The sequence below is a fragment of the Mustela putorius genome, unplaced genomic scaffold, assembly GCF_011764305.1.
Source record: "Mustela putorius furo isolate JIRA1106 unplaced genomic scaffold, ASM1176430v1.1 tig00000145_pilon_pilon_pilon, whole genome shotgun sequence".
NCBI classification, from domain to species: Eukaryota; Metazoa; Chordata; class Mammalia; order Carnivora; family Mustelidae; genus Mustela; species Mustela putorius.
The window spans coordinates 3513006-3529961 of NW_025421294.1; positions in this window are offsets into that span (position 1 = coordinate 3513006).

The following is a 16956-nucleotide window of genomic DNA, read 5'->3' on the forward strand; positions in this document are numbered from 1 at the left end:
CAGAGGGGAGCCTGCTTCCCCCCTCTCTCTGTCTGCCTCTCTGCCTACTTGTGATCTCTCTGTCTTTGTCAAATAAATAAATAAAAGTCTTTAAAAAAATAATAAAAAATAAAAATCAGTCATGTGGTGTGGTGAAGCAAGTATAGGATAAAAAGAACGAGGTTCAGGTCCCAATGCCTCTACTTAAAAGGTGTGAAAAAAAATAAGAGACTCTTAATCATAGGAAACAATGGGTGGAGGGATGGGGTGGGTGGGTGATGGACGCTTGGGAGGGTATGTGTTGTAATGAGCACTGGGTATTATATAAGACTGATGAATCACACACCCATACCCCTGAAACAAATAATACATTATAGGGGCACCTGGGTGGCTCAGTGGGTTAAAGCCTCTGCTTTCGGCTCAGGTCATGATCCCAGGGTCCTGGGATTGAGCCCCACATCGGGCTCTCTGCTCAGCGGGGAGCCTGCTTCCTCCCCTCTCTCTGCTTGTCTCTCTGCCTGCTTGTGATCTCTGTCTGTCAAATAAATAAATAACGTCTTTTAAAAAAAATACATTATATGTTAATTAATTGAATTTAAATTTTAAAAAATCAAAATTTTTAAAAAAGGTGTGGGACTAGGCAAGTGACTTCTCTAATATAAAGGGAGTGATTACGTTTACCATACGGGGTTACTATGAAAATCATTATTATTTATTTATGCCTTATGCTCTTTTGGAAAGGAGTGATGACAAGTACCATGAATATGTAATTTAAAAGATGGCACCTGAAATGGAACTGAGGGAAGACAGAAAAAAAGAAAAAAACAAGACTTGTGACTTAAAATGGATTCAGGGATACAGTTAAAATGGTTAATCGCATAAAGACTTAAATATCTGCTCTGAGAAGGAAATCCACATACTGGACGGCTGGGGATGATGAAGGATATCGCAGATGGAAGAGTGCCTGTGAAGGTAACAGGTGCTACATGGCTATTACTTGTTTCTCTACAAAAAGCCCAGACTTTGAAATCGTGCAATCTCAGTGTGCCCACTGGCTCTGTGTTTTACTTTTACTACCTCTCAGCACCTCAACTTTTCTGATGTCTGCAATGAGAAAAATAAATCCCACTTTGCAGGGGGGTGGGTCTCCGAAGTGACTCATCTGTGGCAGGAGCCCAGGGAATGTGAGTTTCTGGCTCCTTCTCTTCCCCTCTCTCTCCCTCTCCACTTCTGTATCTCTTTTCTGCATACTTCAGATAGTAAATACTCCTGTGAGAAACTGTTTCTAGTTCACTAAATTATCCTCTGTTTACCATCATTTTATTTATACTTATTAAGAGCAATACAATACCCACATCTGCCTTGGAGAGTTGCATACATCTGTACTTATTAGAAAACGGCTTCCACTCAGGTGTCAATAGCAACAACAAAACAGAAAAGTACCTTTAAAAACTGCCCTGAAACACACAAGGCCATTAATGTCACATACAATATAGGAGAGTTGATTTCTTGACAGAAGGTTAATTAGTTCTCTCCCATAGGATGGCACTGCCATAATTAAACCAATAACAACAAGGAGAAAATACACCCCTGGGCAATTGAAGACATTCTGACAAGAATGAGAAATGGCAGCGGGCACTGGGCACCAGGGCTGTTTTCTAGTTGCTGTTGTTTAATCATCATTGGCACAAGTAAGCAAGTCCTCCCATGCCAGATAACGTCTGCTCCTGAGAGTACCCTGTTTTAAACAGAAAGCAAATATTTCAGCTTTATACCAGGCCTTTCTGTACTATCTCTTCGTAAATGAAAGCAAGAAGCTCCAGATGTGGATAAAACCTTAGTATCTCTGGTTATATGGTACCATATATCATCTCCCCTGGTAATGATATGATTAATAGCATCTGTTCTGTGACCTGATTACAGGCAAATTCATGCATATTCATGACAGGGAGGGAGGAAAGACGCCTACACACATTAGGAGCCTACCTGCAGGGGCTGATTCCCCTAAATGAGAGTGCCAAATAAGCCCCAGCAGAAGCTGCTGTTGTGAGTGCTCACCCTGCTGACATGGCTGGAAGCTACATTTTCTTGAGGAGGTGGGTAGGGGGAAGTCATTTTAACAAGCTCCATGTCCAGCATGGAGCCTGACTCAGGGCTCAACCTCATGACTCCGAGATCATGACATGAACTGAAATCAAGACTCGGACACTTAACTTACTGAGCCACCCAGGCATCCCTGGAAGAAGATACATTTTTCTTTTCTTCAATTGGGCATGGTGGGAGTACACAATTTCCTCTGGGACACTTTTCTTAAAACCTAGGAGAGGGTCAGGGAAGTGGTATTAGGCAGCTTGAACTCACTGGGCTGTCTTTCTAAAGGGTGTGGGGGGTTCAAAATTCAAAGAAGAAAAGCAGTGCCATGTGCTCACACATATCCCCATACCACCAAGCCCTAGAGGTTGGATGTGTTGGTGATAATACAAACTCCCACTTCCTGTACATTTACATTCAAGACTCCAGTGGGCTGAGAGGTGGGTGTCCAGTCCGACATTGTCCACTACCACCTTTAAGGCCCAGCTGAGTACCTGGGGGCTCACGGCTCAAAGCAACAAGTTAAAAACAGAACCAAAGATGTCTGCTCAGAATGTGCAAAACTGCTTTAAAAGTCTTCAGTCTGATTTCCAGAGTACTGTCTCTCTGCTAAGCCTTGTCTCTTGGCAGGGCTTTAGAAGGTCAGAAGCATTAACAGTTCCTGGGACATTTACCAGGAGGCTACCACAGAAACACTGCTGTTTGATATACAGGAATAGTAGTACTTCTCAACCTAAAACTTGCCTCCATGGAAATCTGGATACGCCATTTTTCTTTTATGAAGCACTTCTGAATCCTCCCTGTCAGTTACCTGGGCTTAGCCTAGTTTTCAAGGTAGCATAAGAACCAGTGTTTACCAAGCAAATAAAGAAATCTGCTCAGAAGAAGCAGGTATGCAGATGCTTACAGTTTTCTCAAAGATCTAGAACATTAGCGGATATCATCATTGGTCTCTGTAATGAGGCAACCATGGAATGTATGTATCTTCAGGAACACGAAGGAGTCAAAAATCAACGCCTGTCCCAGGTGATTGCCCACACATGACATTCCAAAGCATTCACCTGCTTGCAGATAATTTACAAGAATCTTCCTCATGATGTGATTCAAGGCAAGGTGACAGAATACTTTCAAAAAGCTGAGAGCTCTGTGGTGATTTAAACACCCCTTAGCTAATTCTGGAAATTTTACTAGAAATTTCAGATCATACACAATCAAAACACACAAATTATTAAATTCAAAAACCTATGAGGGTGACAACAGAAATTAGGATAGTGTCCTAATTTGGATTAGAATTCTTGGAGCTTAAAACCTAGGTGAAAAAGTGAGTACTGTAAAATGAGCATCCTAAATATGAAGTAGGATGTGATAAATGCGATAAGATACTACAACAAATAGGTGTCAATCTTGTGAAGGCGTAGAAAAATGGGAAAGCAAACAAAACCCAAAGATCTACTATTCCATCTCCAAATAATATGATACTCCTTCTATATACACAAAAACATAAATTTTCTTATTCTTCATTGATTGTGTCCTAATCGATATGCATTTCAAATCAATTATTCATTTTGCGGCCATATGCTATATTACTTTCTCAAGTAGCCACATCTATAAATTCACCAAGATGCTCTTGGGAGAAATGCCAGACTCTCTGAATGTAAAGTTCATTAATTGAATCTAACCTCAAATTTAAACATATGTAACATCAAGACAAAACCCCTACTTGGCCCTAAACCAAAGACCATTTAAAACTCAAATTAGGGGGTGCCTGGGTGGCTCAGTCTTTAAGAATCTGCCTTCGGCTCAGGTCATGTTCCCAGTGTCCTGGGATCGAGTCCTGCATCGGGCTTCCTGTTCAGCGGGAAGCCTGCTTCTCCCCTTCCCACTCTCCCTGCTGTGTTCCCTCTCTTGCTGCCTCTCTCTCTGTGTTGAATAAATAAAATCTTTAAAAAATAATAAAATTCAGATCTGTACTCAGTAAGTATTTATTGCTGATTAAGAAAATAAAATTGTCATACACATCATATGATAGTTTGTCATTCAAGTTTTCCACAGCCAATTATTATTAATCCCCGAAAATAGCATGGCACATGTGAACTAAGACATTAAAGATGGGAAGGGTGTGGATCTCGATGTTCTTGACTCGGGTATATTCCACATTCAGCTTAAACCTGAATACTTGGAATACATCGGTCACAATACATGTGTTGAGCCTTGGCAACTTATAACTCATTTCTGCCATCACATCCGGACGGACATAAAATCACTACCAAGTAACAACAGTAAGTCCCCTTTCCCTAACTCTTCCACGTTCTGCATTCCCTCTTTTTACCTGACAAGAGAATTCTTCATAAATAGGAATGTGATCAAGTTTGGTGGATGACTACTAATGTTGTATAGGTCCCTTTTCACTGTGTTGGGATATGAAAACTAGGTCACTTATCTTTAACTATGCTTATTAAATGACTTCAAGTTTCCTTACCAAGAATGAGTAACTGTCTTCTCTACCTGTACAAAGTCCAAGATTCTAAGAATGCTTATCCAGGAAGGAATCAGTTCTGGTGATCCCCCTTGTGGAAAGAAAAACGCAAAATCCATCTGAGCATCCTCCATGGAATAGCCAACTTATGCACTGCTGCCATTGCTGGAAAAATACCTAGGTGCTGGGCGCCTGGGTGGCTCAGTGGGTTAAGCTGCTGCCTTTGGCTCAGGTCATGATCTCAGGGTCCTGGGATCGAGTCCTGCATCGGGTTCTCTGCTTGGCAGGGAGTCTGCTTCCTCCTCTCTCTCTCTGCCTGCCTCTCTGCCTACTTGTGATCTCTCTCTCTCTCTCTCTCTCTCTCTCTCTCTCTGTCAAATAAATAAATAAATAAAATCTTAAAAAAAAAAAATAACTACCTAGGTGCTGCTGAAAGAGCAGCCCAGCACAATCACTGTAACTTCTGCAACAGTGCAGTGCAGTTAGCGTGTCCTTCACCCTGCTGACACTGGGTATCCCCACAGCGTGATGCAGAAGAAAGGTCTTGAGGAGCTACAGTGATCTAAACGCGTGTCCAGCTGTACTGGATTGTTTATGCTGCTCAGGCCTTGGGTCTTCGACGCATGTCTCATCCATCGGTTCCTCACCACAGAGGCTCAGTGATGGCCCAAGATGTTCCCATAAGTGGAACACATCTGCCACCGCTGGGGCTACTGTCACCACCACAACCACAGGCCTCCATGCCAAAAGTGGCCAAGATGGACCCTTGCACTGGCTGCTCCAGCAGTTTCCCAGCGTGACCAGGTCCACAATCCAGGAGTGCAAGAGGGTGAGCAGTTCTGAGACACCTCTTCATAAGGGTGCTTTGAAGACGTGCCACATGACGGAGAAGTCACCTGTGCTTGGTAACCGGAGCTGTGGTTTTCTCTATATCACATTCTCTTGTATTCTCCTCTCCTTCCCTCCCTGCCTCACATCTTTATATCTCTTCACTCTGGCTTCCCTGGAATGGTACTCTCTCCAGAAAGCACAGGGAAGGGCAGAAGCTTTTCCCTTGGGCTATCTTCCGGTAAATCTGGGCTAAGATTCCACCAGGGATGATGAAAGTGAAACATCTGGGGTTCCCAGTACATGGAGAAAATCTCTCTCCATATATGCGACATACAGCTCTACTCATGCTCCATCACTGTAGCCAGGGCACCCCCCCCCCCCAGGCTACTGCAGTGTGTTACGATGTTCTTTCAGTGCACAGGCAAGCACAGGCACACACTCACGCGTCATCTCTCAGAAAACACTGCAGCTCCACCTCATGCAAGAGAAGCTGGGATAGGAGGAGCTTCAACCTCTCACCATACTGGGTTAGGAAATGCACTCCCCTCCAGCCCCAAGATGGCTGTCACCTTTGAGACTAGAAGAGACAAGATCTCCTTCCCTCTTCTAGTCTTAAAAGCCCCCTTGCTTCCTGCCATGGAAGGATTGCTTCATTTTTTTCTCAGAGGAAAATCTCAGCTTATTACATGAGGTTATGCTCAGAAGTCTGTCTGCATGGCCCTCCACTTCCCTTTGAGTTACAACAGGACATCCCAAGGCAGATATGACATGGAGACACCTTCCCCCTCAATAGCTTTGAGCCAGGACAAGGCCTACTAGAAGACATTCATTCAGCTCTCTTCCCTGTTTAATTTGAATGGCAAATAAGGGACTTTCTCACCAAAACCATCCAGTCCCTTTTTACTTTCCTGGCATGCTGTTTTTAACTCCTGGCATTGAATTGCTTTTTGAAGAACCCTCTGGATACATCTGAACTAACCTGGATAAAACTATTAAGTGGAGAAGACAGGGAGAGGAATTGCTACATATCAGCTGGTCAAGATACCTGGCACAGATTTACTGGCAGAAAGCCTACTCCTAACATAACTGGGTGTCATTCAACAACTTCCAACTGGTGCACACACTGAGCACTTACTATGTGTCAGGTGCTAGGAGAAAAGAGAAGTAAAAATCCCTCTCTGTCCTGCAGGGAGACACTGGAAAGTGGCAGGATCTCGTTTTGTTTGCTTTGTCATTACCAATGTCATCACAGAACTTCCTGTTTTATAACAAATATTGAAACAAAGCCACATCACTGTTCATCACTCTCAGTGCATTTTGGAGAGCCATAAAGACATATAAATGTCTTTTTACATAGTGATAATCTTTGTTTATGAAGTGGTTTTCAGTAAGTATTGTCACGTATTTCATGTGTTTGCACAAACCTAAATAAATATCATTTCGATAATTGTATTTGATAGTAATTTTTATCCTCCTTTCTATTCCAATATACCTTATTAAGATGACACCCTACTACCAGGGTGTCAGAATAGATGCTCAATAGCCCCCTTACTCCTGCTCCCTATTCTGAGCCTCACTGACATATAACATTTCACAGTGAGGGGGAACCGGGAACCATTATGCCTCTGATGATCGCTTGGTGACTGTTCCCTTTCACATATATTTATTGATATACTTCACTGCTATGGACATTTTTTTAATATATCATTCTTTCTTGTGGGGGGAGTCTACTGCTCAAAGAAGTGTGTAGCTATTATACCATGCCAGATCCCTGCCGAGACAGACTAGAACAACAGAGAGCCACTAACAAACAATGTGTACATGTGTGTCCCCTAGCCCATTAGGGGTTAGCAATTGTTTCTGCTGACTCAAGTTGTTTGTATTTTCATTTCCTCAATTATCTTCAAAGCTATGTATTTGTGCCACGTGATATTTGACTTTCTATATTTCCTTCTACGTAAGCCAAGTGTTCAAATTCTTTGAAAAATGAAAAATGAGTTTTTGCATGAAACAGAAAGAATAAGAGGTGACTTGGGACATGGCAGGGATTGTGGGCTCTGAATGCCAAGGGTAGAGTCCTAATCACAGGGCTCAGGTCCCAAGAGGAAGGGGATGAGATCAGGGGAATTCTATAGCAGGCCAGCTCTACCTTCTGCATGGAAAACCAAAGAAGTCCATCCAAGAAAGGGAAATTCCCCAACTTTTGTGTCAGTTCCTAAACCACAGACCAGATAGCCAGTCATTCTACATGAGCTGGAATTTGCAAAGACCTTTTCAAACATGCCTCACAGCTCCCAAATTAATCTGACCACCCTCAATTTGCAAAGAAAGGAGCTGAGTCACAGAGGGTTTGAGTCACAGGACTAAGGCCCATTAGTGAGAGAGCTGAAGGCAGGAGGCAAAGCTCCTGAATGCTTGTCCTGGACTTGGGGAAAAGAGGCCACCCTGCCTCCTTGTTGTGTCTATCAAGAAACAGACAGCCAATTGTGACCTCCCCAACTTCCACAAAAGAGCAATTTGCTGCTTTGCCAACAGTGGGAGCTGAATAAATTGGCCCTTATGCTCAGGGTATGCTGAGCCCAATTCTCTGCATCAAGCTGAGAGCTGCCCAGCATGCTCATCAGCCAGATCACATGCAGGTTGAATCTCCTGGGTGGAAGGAAGTCCTCTCATGCAACCAGAAATGGATTGGTATGAATGGGGGAGCCAGAGACTTGGCCATTCCCTTCCTGCTCTGAAAGTAGAAAAGGAAAAAATGCATGATGCACAAAATCCAAATTTTTTAAAGGTAAATTAATTCTAATTTATGAATCAGACATTTGGATTCATCAACTCTTCAAAAGCTTAAAGAAAGCATCAAAACACCTAATCAATTGAACAGAACCCCAATTTGCTTAGCCAGCTTTTTGCGCAACATCCACATAGGTTGTACAAGGACATTATTGGTACCCAACAGACCAGATGTTTGGCAATAAATGAGTATTTTCTAAAAAACAAACAAACAACAAAAAAAAAAAAAAACAAAAAAAAAAATTCTGAGGACTCTAAGAACCAGTTCTTCAATGTTCTTTTGTATTTCATGTCACCTGAAAGTGAGAAAAGAAGGTAGACCTCTCTGCTCTGAAACTGACCCTTTCCAACTCATTTCAAGGCAATTTGGATGCTACTTACCTAGCTAGTTTTTTCTCCCATTCAAAACCAAATGAGACTTTATTGTCAGGGTTTTATTTCACTTTCTGGCTATTACTGAATAGACATATTTTTAAAAAGAATAATGAATCATGAAAAGAAAACCAAGATTTTATGAAACCAACATTCACACAGTCCCTTGGAAATTTACTGCCAAGTGTATACACAGTGGATGTCTTTAAAGAGATGGAGGCATCTCTTTAAAAGACCTTCCTTTTAAGTGTTGTAATCATTCTAAGCAAATAAATGAAGGAGCATTTACTCTGGTCCTCATCTGTAGCTAGAGGCAGAGGGCCACAAAGGCTGCCTATGTCACTGGGGTCCTAGGCCAGCTCTTCCTGTCTCTGATTTGCTGCCTTGCTCCTCAGAGGGCTGGGAATTCTGCAAACTCTACTTTGACTTTACCTTGAATGTATTCCTGAATTCTAAAAGGGTCATACTCTAGATGTAGTAGCCAAAGGGGGAAATGCCTCTATTCTGATTAGGCTCCCAAAAACCAGCTCTTATATGCCTACTGTGACCAGAAGGGCAGGTGCATGGAGGCAGTCCACTTACTGAGGCACTGGCCAGCTCACACATGGCTTGGGCTATTCCCTTTAGCTTCCATGGACCCTAGCAAGGAGGCAAGAATTCAACCAGCATTTACTGAGGGCCTATGTGCCAGGCTTGGTCTTAAGTGTGGGGGACAGAGTAATGAACAACAAAGACAAGGTCCTTGCTCTAGAGCAATTTATTTTCTAGAAGGAGAAATAGACAATAAAATAATAAAAACATGTGACCATTGCAAGTACTGTTAGAACCCTGGTGAAAATCAAATCAGATTAAATGAGAATGAATGATCTGTGTTAAACACCAGATTTCAAGGGAGTCCTCCATGGGAAGATGACAATCGACCTCCCAGCAGCCCAGTGATGAAGGCAGAAGGAATAAAACATGCAAAGACAATGGAGATAGGACAGGCAGAGGGCAGAAGTGTTCATGGCCTTAGAGAAAGATCCATGAACTCTACCACAATCATCTCAGGCTGTTAGCCTTACCAGAAGAGGTACTTAGGAGACCAATTCTCCACTAAGACACATAGCAGAGGGCCAACTCTGGCCCTGAAGGCCATCTCACCCAACCCCTTGTTTTAAAATCAGAGAACAAAGACCCAGAAAGGCAAGAAGTGATTTGCCCTAAGTCACATGGACTCAGCTAGGTGGGGCAAGCTTGGGAGCAGTGTGTGGGATATAAAAACTAGTGGGATTCTAAAGTAGAATAGCCTTTATGGAACCTCTAAAAACACAGTAGGCTACTCACACACAACAGGGAAAAGGGACCCTGTAGTCAGATTATCAGAGTCAAGTTACCATCTTGAGTGATCCCCAAAGAAGAAAGTACTGAAGCATCTCACGTAGGCAATGTGATACTCCAATTCAGAGGTGATGCATGTCCCCTTTGCTCACTACTCATTTTCCAGGTCCATTCAAATGGTCTCTCCTGACCATCAGGGGTCTGGGACATGTAGCCTACAAAGACACACACCCAGGACAAAGAACAAGAAGTATCTGGCAAATTGTGCTTATGACCGAACACCATGTTCTATGTTCTACAGGCTGTACCAGCAAATAGAAAACCCCCACGGAACCAAATGTCAAGCCTTTCTTTTTCCAACCCAGAAAAGCTCAGGCACAACTCAGAATTAAATTAACAGAAAACAGGATGAGGAGAGACAAACCCAAAAGGTTTCATCACCCAAAAGGTGTGATCACTAATTGTTACTGTCAACAGTTGGAAGGAGGAAAAATAATGGTTGGCTGAGGAGGAAGAATGCCTTGCTAAAAGCTGGAAGTCAGTTCCCAGGGCTCTCAGTGTTTTGGACCCTCAACATAGAAGTCTTATCCTATTAATTAAAGGAACCCCCCAAAAATCTTAATGCATAGTAGTAGAAATTCTTCATGTTCTTTTCTTTTAGAAGACAGCTTCAGGGTGAGCAGGCTCCAGAAAACAGTCTTGGCTGTAACAAAGAACATGCTCACCTCAAACCTTCTTAAACTATTCCCTTCCCAGATAAGCTTATCTCAACAGGTAAACTCAGTCACAGGCATTGCCTAGAACAACAAATACTAAAGTAGTATCTACATGCTCATACCAACGTGACCCTGACTTAGAAGCAGGTGTACACAGACATGCTGCCTGTGGACATGTCGGCACCCGCAGCCCACCTCAAGGTTACACCTCCTGCCTCTCCTGGCCTTCTGGATCTCATGCCCCCTGCGGCTAGTTGCACTATCGCTGTGTCTGGCACACGCCACAGAAAAATGTCGCAGACACAACCACACAACTTCTCCAGTGAGAGCTCACCCTCTCTAATCCCAACTGAGCGTGAACATGGAGGAATAGAATTATCTTCTGTTCTCTTGAACCTCAGCAGGAACCGTGACAAAGATTTTCTGAACAAAGGCCACAGTGAGATGAGGCTGAAAACTGAGTCCAAGAACCCAGCATTTCAAACCACACAAGAGAGTTCTAGTCACATGAACCTCAAGAATGTGTTTGTTATCTTCAAATCTTCAAAATCTGCCTGCTTTTTCCACATACATCACTCTCTTAGAATCCTCTTTACCAATGACCCACTGCTAGAAGGAAAAGCAGTCCAAAATCACGGAGACTTAATGGCTACCGAATTCTTCACCACTTTTCCATGGAAATTGGACAAAAAAGCTGGCTTTGCAGCAGGATGTCAAAATGGCCTCTGCCTGCTGGACTCTCTGTATGAAACACTGGAATTGTTCTTAAGGAAATTCCACCCAATGACCTTTTTCAGCACATAATTGGAGTGTGAGGTTTTCTTAAGCCCTGTGCTAAGATGTTTCTGGTATAAACTCATTGGCAATCTGAAATCTCCTGTGATTACTGGAGATTGCTGTGCCACTTCTCAGAGTTCAAAAGGCAAGCAGGCGAATACCGCTGGGCTTTGGGGACACACAGCACAGATGTGTTTGCCAAACTAAAATGCTTTCTCATTAGAACTACATAAAATCTGTAATTACTGGTCTACCGAGGCTTCTGAGAGAATTCCTATCCATTTTCTTCACCTCACAAAGAATCCACAGGAGTTCACAGACCACCCCTACTCCCTGCCCCCATCTGGCTCAATTTGGTCAAGGCTTGTTTTAATCACATTAAAATGTCACATCTGGAGGATAAACTTTTTCATGGGGTTGCACATACGGCCTTTACAGGGGACTTTTAATGCTGATTCATAAGGCGTCTTCCGTTTGAGGTATGTTCAGTTTCTAGCCACCGGTTCTCTCTCCCACCACCCCACTCCTTTCCCCCTCCACATCACACTTTTACCTCTAACCCCATTCTTCGGTCTACAGTGTCACCCATTCCACAGCATGGGAGGAAAATCCCCCTCGTCATTGTCGATGTAGCTCACTTCCTCCAGAAAGTCATCCAAGAGCACTGGATTCACCAGCTAAGAAGTAATTGTTCAGGACTCGTGAACTCCTCCAGGCAGAACCCCTCACAAACTCTCTTTATAAGGTCAACAACTCCCACCAAAATATCCCTACTCAGTGTCACTTTCCCCATTAGATATGAGAAATACCTCTTTGCTAATGTGTAGTCATGGGTTACTGGTATAGACTATGAGGTCATTCATTATCACTACCCTGGTTGTAGCTAACAATTTTGAGGGAATACTCTATGTCAGGCACTAATCTGGTCCTCTTCCTGTGTCACTTCATTCAATCCCAAAAACATATGCATGAGGGGGAACTATTATCATTAGCCTTACTTTACAGATAAGGACACTGAGCCCCAGGGAAAGTAGATAACGTACCCAAACTCACGCATGCAGGTAGTGATAGAGTCAAGATAAAACTCCGGCATTCTGACTCCAGAGCTCTTTCTCTTAGAAGCAGTTTTTCCAAGTTGATCCACGGAAAAATACAAAAGACATCTTCCCAGAAAAGGATGCTCTCATGACCTGTGTTCCACCCATTTTCTACTCTCTCCTTCCTTCCTTCTGAGGAACAAAAGCACTCATCCACCTCACAGAATGGCAGCAGTCTCAGTGAGGGAGAAGGTGGCCCAGCCTCAAGGCCAGCATAGCCTTGACTGCCATACCAAGTCTGGCTATCAGATTTCTATCTGCCATCTGTGTGAAATGAAGGCAGGCAACCCCCAGATTCCACAGTCCTGGGCTTCTCTGGGACCTGTTGGGGGTATTCATTAGCACATAGACAGGCTTGCACCAAGGAAAGACCAGCCCCCACTTCCTATTAGACCAGGATGAACACCAAACCCTCTTCAGAGCCAGCTCTAAGTTCCCACATGGCTCTTAAACATATCCAAGACTGAGTTTGAGCTCCAGTCTTGGCAAAGTCAGGATGTGTGTTTCAGTGCAAGTGACCAAATCTCTGTGAGACTTGGTTATGTGGGCATCAAGCTGCTAGAGGCCTGTACAGAGCCCATGGGGGAGAGGCCCCATGGGCCTCTACACAGGCCCCATCATAGGCCAACACATGATGCTTCTTTCTCTGGACACTGCTGCTCTGTCTGCCTGGATGTCGCTCTAGTGAGCCCCACTATAAAGCTCTCCAAAACTTGTAAGCTCCGCAGCTCCTCACTGGTCCTGACTCTGCAACCTCTGACATTCTCTCTGGTTCCAGTTTGTAACTTCATCACTGACCTTTGCTTTACCTCTTTCATTCCCAGTACCACGTTCTCCTTCCAGGACCAACCCTGCCTTTGGCTCAACCATGCCAGCCCATCACATATATATGAGAATGGAGCTCCTCCAGGGCACAAAGGCAATGACCACTAAATGTCTGAGGAGCAAACTCACAGAAGGTCCCAGGCAGAGTTACCTGAGTAGCTGATCTGTTTTGGCACACCCACAAAACACGTCAGGTCTCTCCTACTCCTGGCTTATCTCCTGGACAAATCATGGCACTGCTCCCCTCTCTCTCACACTCTGAGATTCTGAACAGTATTTTATGGCTCACAGAATGAAGCTCAAACTCTTGCGGAGGCGCTCCATACTATACCCATCTTTTCACTTGAGCCTCCTCTGGCTTTGCTCCCACTACTCCTCTCTGTGGAGACCTGTGGCAGCCGAGCAGAAGCACAGCCAGCAGCGTGCCCTGTCTGCTTCAGGACTTTCTGCTTTCAGTTCATTGGCAAACTGCAGAGGCTCTCTAAATACCTCCCCCTAAAGTACCCAATTCTTAGGCACCAAAGAGCACATTTCACAGCAACAGAGCTAGGCAACAGCAACATTTTTTTTTAACCTTGGCAAGAATTATTATTTTTTTAGTTTGGACTACCTTAAAACAAACTGCCACTTCATTTTGTCTGGCACTACCTTGACCTCTCCTCAGGATGACTGTCCATCTTTGGTCCCAGGGGTGGCCCTACACTGTAGAATAACAAGTGTCCTCACATCCCTCCAGTCCGTGCCAAAAACTCATCAAAATCTGGAATGAGCCAGTAATAAAAACCTCCTAAAGCTAAAGTTGCTACAAGGGAGAGAACATTCATGAATGAGATTTCTCACTGCACCGACGTCAGGAAGTGAATCATTCAACCTCCCACCTGCCAGTAATTCCTCCCTTTAGATCCGCAAGGTTCACCCTCCAACAGTTTTCATAACCAGTAAAGGAATAGGAAGGCGGGTCTCCCTATGGTGGGTGTTAAAATAAACAAGCTCTGGCAGCGTGAAGAACCTCACTTCTCTAAGAAGAATCTGAGACAGAGGAGGAAGTGCATGGACGTGATATGCATGTTTTTATACACTGCCGTAATATTTAAGTCAAACCCAATTTACAAATTATGACATGAATCCTAATACGTGTCTCTATACAAAGCCACAAACTCTTTAAAAAAAGAAATTAAAGTTAGGCCATTATTCACTACAGGCTAGAAGACAGGAACTGAGAAAAAATCAAACATCATTGAATTTACAGATGCTGCAGGAACCTCCCAAGTCCTGTTTTTACAAGTTATACATATTCTTTGCTCAGAGACAAGAAAGTTCTGACCCATACTTAGCGACTTCCAGAAACTGATTCCTGTTTTCCTGCTCATTCCTGGAAATGGAGCTCAAATGACTGATGAACCCCCTAAAAAATAATCCATTTCCTTGCACTTATGCATATATTTACCTTCCTTTAGGAAGGGAGCTTTTAAATTTCATTAAAAGCCAAAAGCATTCAGAAACCCAACAAAGGTCGAGGACTCAATTCTAAAAGGAGGTCTTTATCCATCCTTTAGGACAAAAAAGTAGATCAAATGGAGCCCATATGGATGTTCCTATATCCCACAGATTATTTACACCAGGAAAGACTCCAAACAGATGTCTGCAACTTGTACCTTCAATGCTCGATTAGGACGTTAACTATATTATATTCAAATTACCTGGTTTAAACTTAAAAAAAAATTAATTTTACACCTCCCTGTGCAAGGATTGTGCCCAACATCAAAGATATAATTGGCATGCACCACCACAGCTGTATAGGCTATTAAAGTATTGAAATTCTTCCATAGTCTCCCAACCAATGTCCCCTCCTTCCGGAACCCCTGGATTTCGCCCCAACTTTTTCAACTACAAAGTTAATATCTGGAAATGCAGAGGGCCCCCGTGATGTACCCAGTGCTCAAGTCAGTGTCTGTGTGGATTGACCAGGTCATAGCAACTGTTAACATATTGAATATCACCACTGGATATAATAATGAACAAAAACGGACTGGTTCTTGGTCTCTTTTCACTTAGTCTGTATTACTCAAGGTAGTTAATAGAAGTTGCTGCTGTAGCAATGGCCACATTCACCAAACTGTGGAAGGAACCAAAATGCCCTTCAACAGATGAATGGATAAGGAAGCTATGGTCCATATATACAATGGAGTATTATGCCTCCATCAGAAAGGACGAATACCCAACTTTTGTATCAACATGGATGGGACTGGAGGAGATTGTGCTGAGTGAAATAAATCAAGCAGAGAAAGTCAATTATCATATGGTTTCACTCACTTGTGGATCATAAGGAATAACACAGAGGACACTGGGAGATGGAGAGAATTGAGTTGGGGGAAATTGGAGGAGGGGACGAACCATGAGAGACTGTGGACTCTGAGAAACAAACTTGGAGGGGAAGGAGGTAGGGGTTGGGTGAGCCTGGTGGTGGGTATTAAGGAGGGCACAGGTTGCATGGACCACTGGGTGTGGCACATAAACAATGAATCTTGGAACACTGAAAAACTAAAATCAAAAATTTTTTTTAAAAAGCTGCTGCTGTGAGAAACAATCCCCAGATCTTTGTCACTTAATATAATAAAAGTTTGTTCTTATAGTCCCAGACTGGCTGTGAGTGTACCTGTCAGGACCCATGTGTTATCATGGACTGCCTCACTTCCATGACATTCCATTGGCCAGAATCCAATCACATGGCAAACCAAACTCCGAGAGGGGGCTGGGAAACTTAGTCTTCCTCTGCGCCCAGTAAACAAGATTAGTCAACATCTAGCCTTCTCCGGCACACACTCTGAACTCAGAGCCTAGTACTATACAAGGCTATTCATCAAACCATCACACTAATAAATGCAGAATGATACCTGTGACAAGCTTCTCCCTCACTCCATTAGCAGAGATCACCTGGAAGGTCCTGTATGTTTCAGAGCTGTGCTTCTCAAAGATGAGGTGCATCCAAAACCTGGACTTAGGTTTAGTTTTAGCTTGCTAAAACCTGTTTGGCTGGCCCCCATGCCAGCACTTTTGATTCAGGAGGTCTGGTGGAAGCCCTGAGCAGGTGATTTCTGAGAGATTCCCAAGCAATACCAGGACAGCGCTTTAATTCCAAAGCCAGAGATTTTCTTGCCAGATCAGCAAAGAGGCCCTGAACACAGAGTAATTCTCTCCCTCTCCCCCCACCCCCAACGCATTTCTGAAGGGCTTCTCGCCTCTCTCTCAGATTTTCAGTTCCCCTACTGAGATTCTGGCATTTCAATGGTTTTGCTACCTTCCCCAGGTCAGGCGATTCCCAGGCCCCTCAAGGCTAATTACATCTTACTAACAGCTGTATTTAGGGCCCCTTCTCTCACTCTGCCCAGTGTTCTTGCCCAAAATCAGATCTCTCCTAAGATAAACAGGACCACCAAGGCCACGCTCTGGGGAAGTCCTCTCCAACCAGCCTTTCTTTTGGGGTTTTTGTCCTTTCCTCAGTCATAGCAAAACCCTGCGTGCAACAGCCCTCTCTCAGAATGTTAACTTTGGCCAAAAGGAAACACATATTATTTTATTGTAACCAGGAACTAGCAAATCAAATTTTATCTGAATATTCACTCTTAGTTTCTCTGAGAATACGGACTCCCTGCAAATAACAGTGAATGGTGGACACACTGCC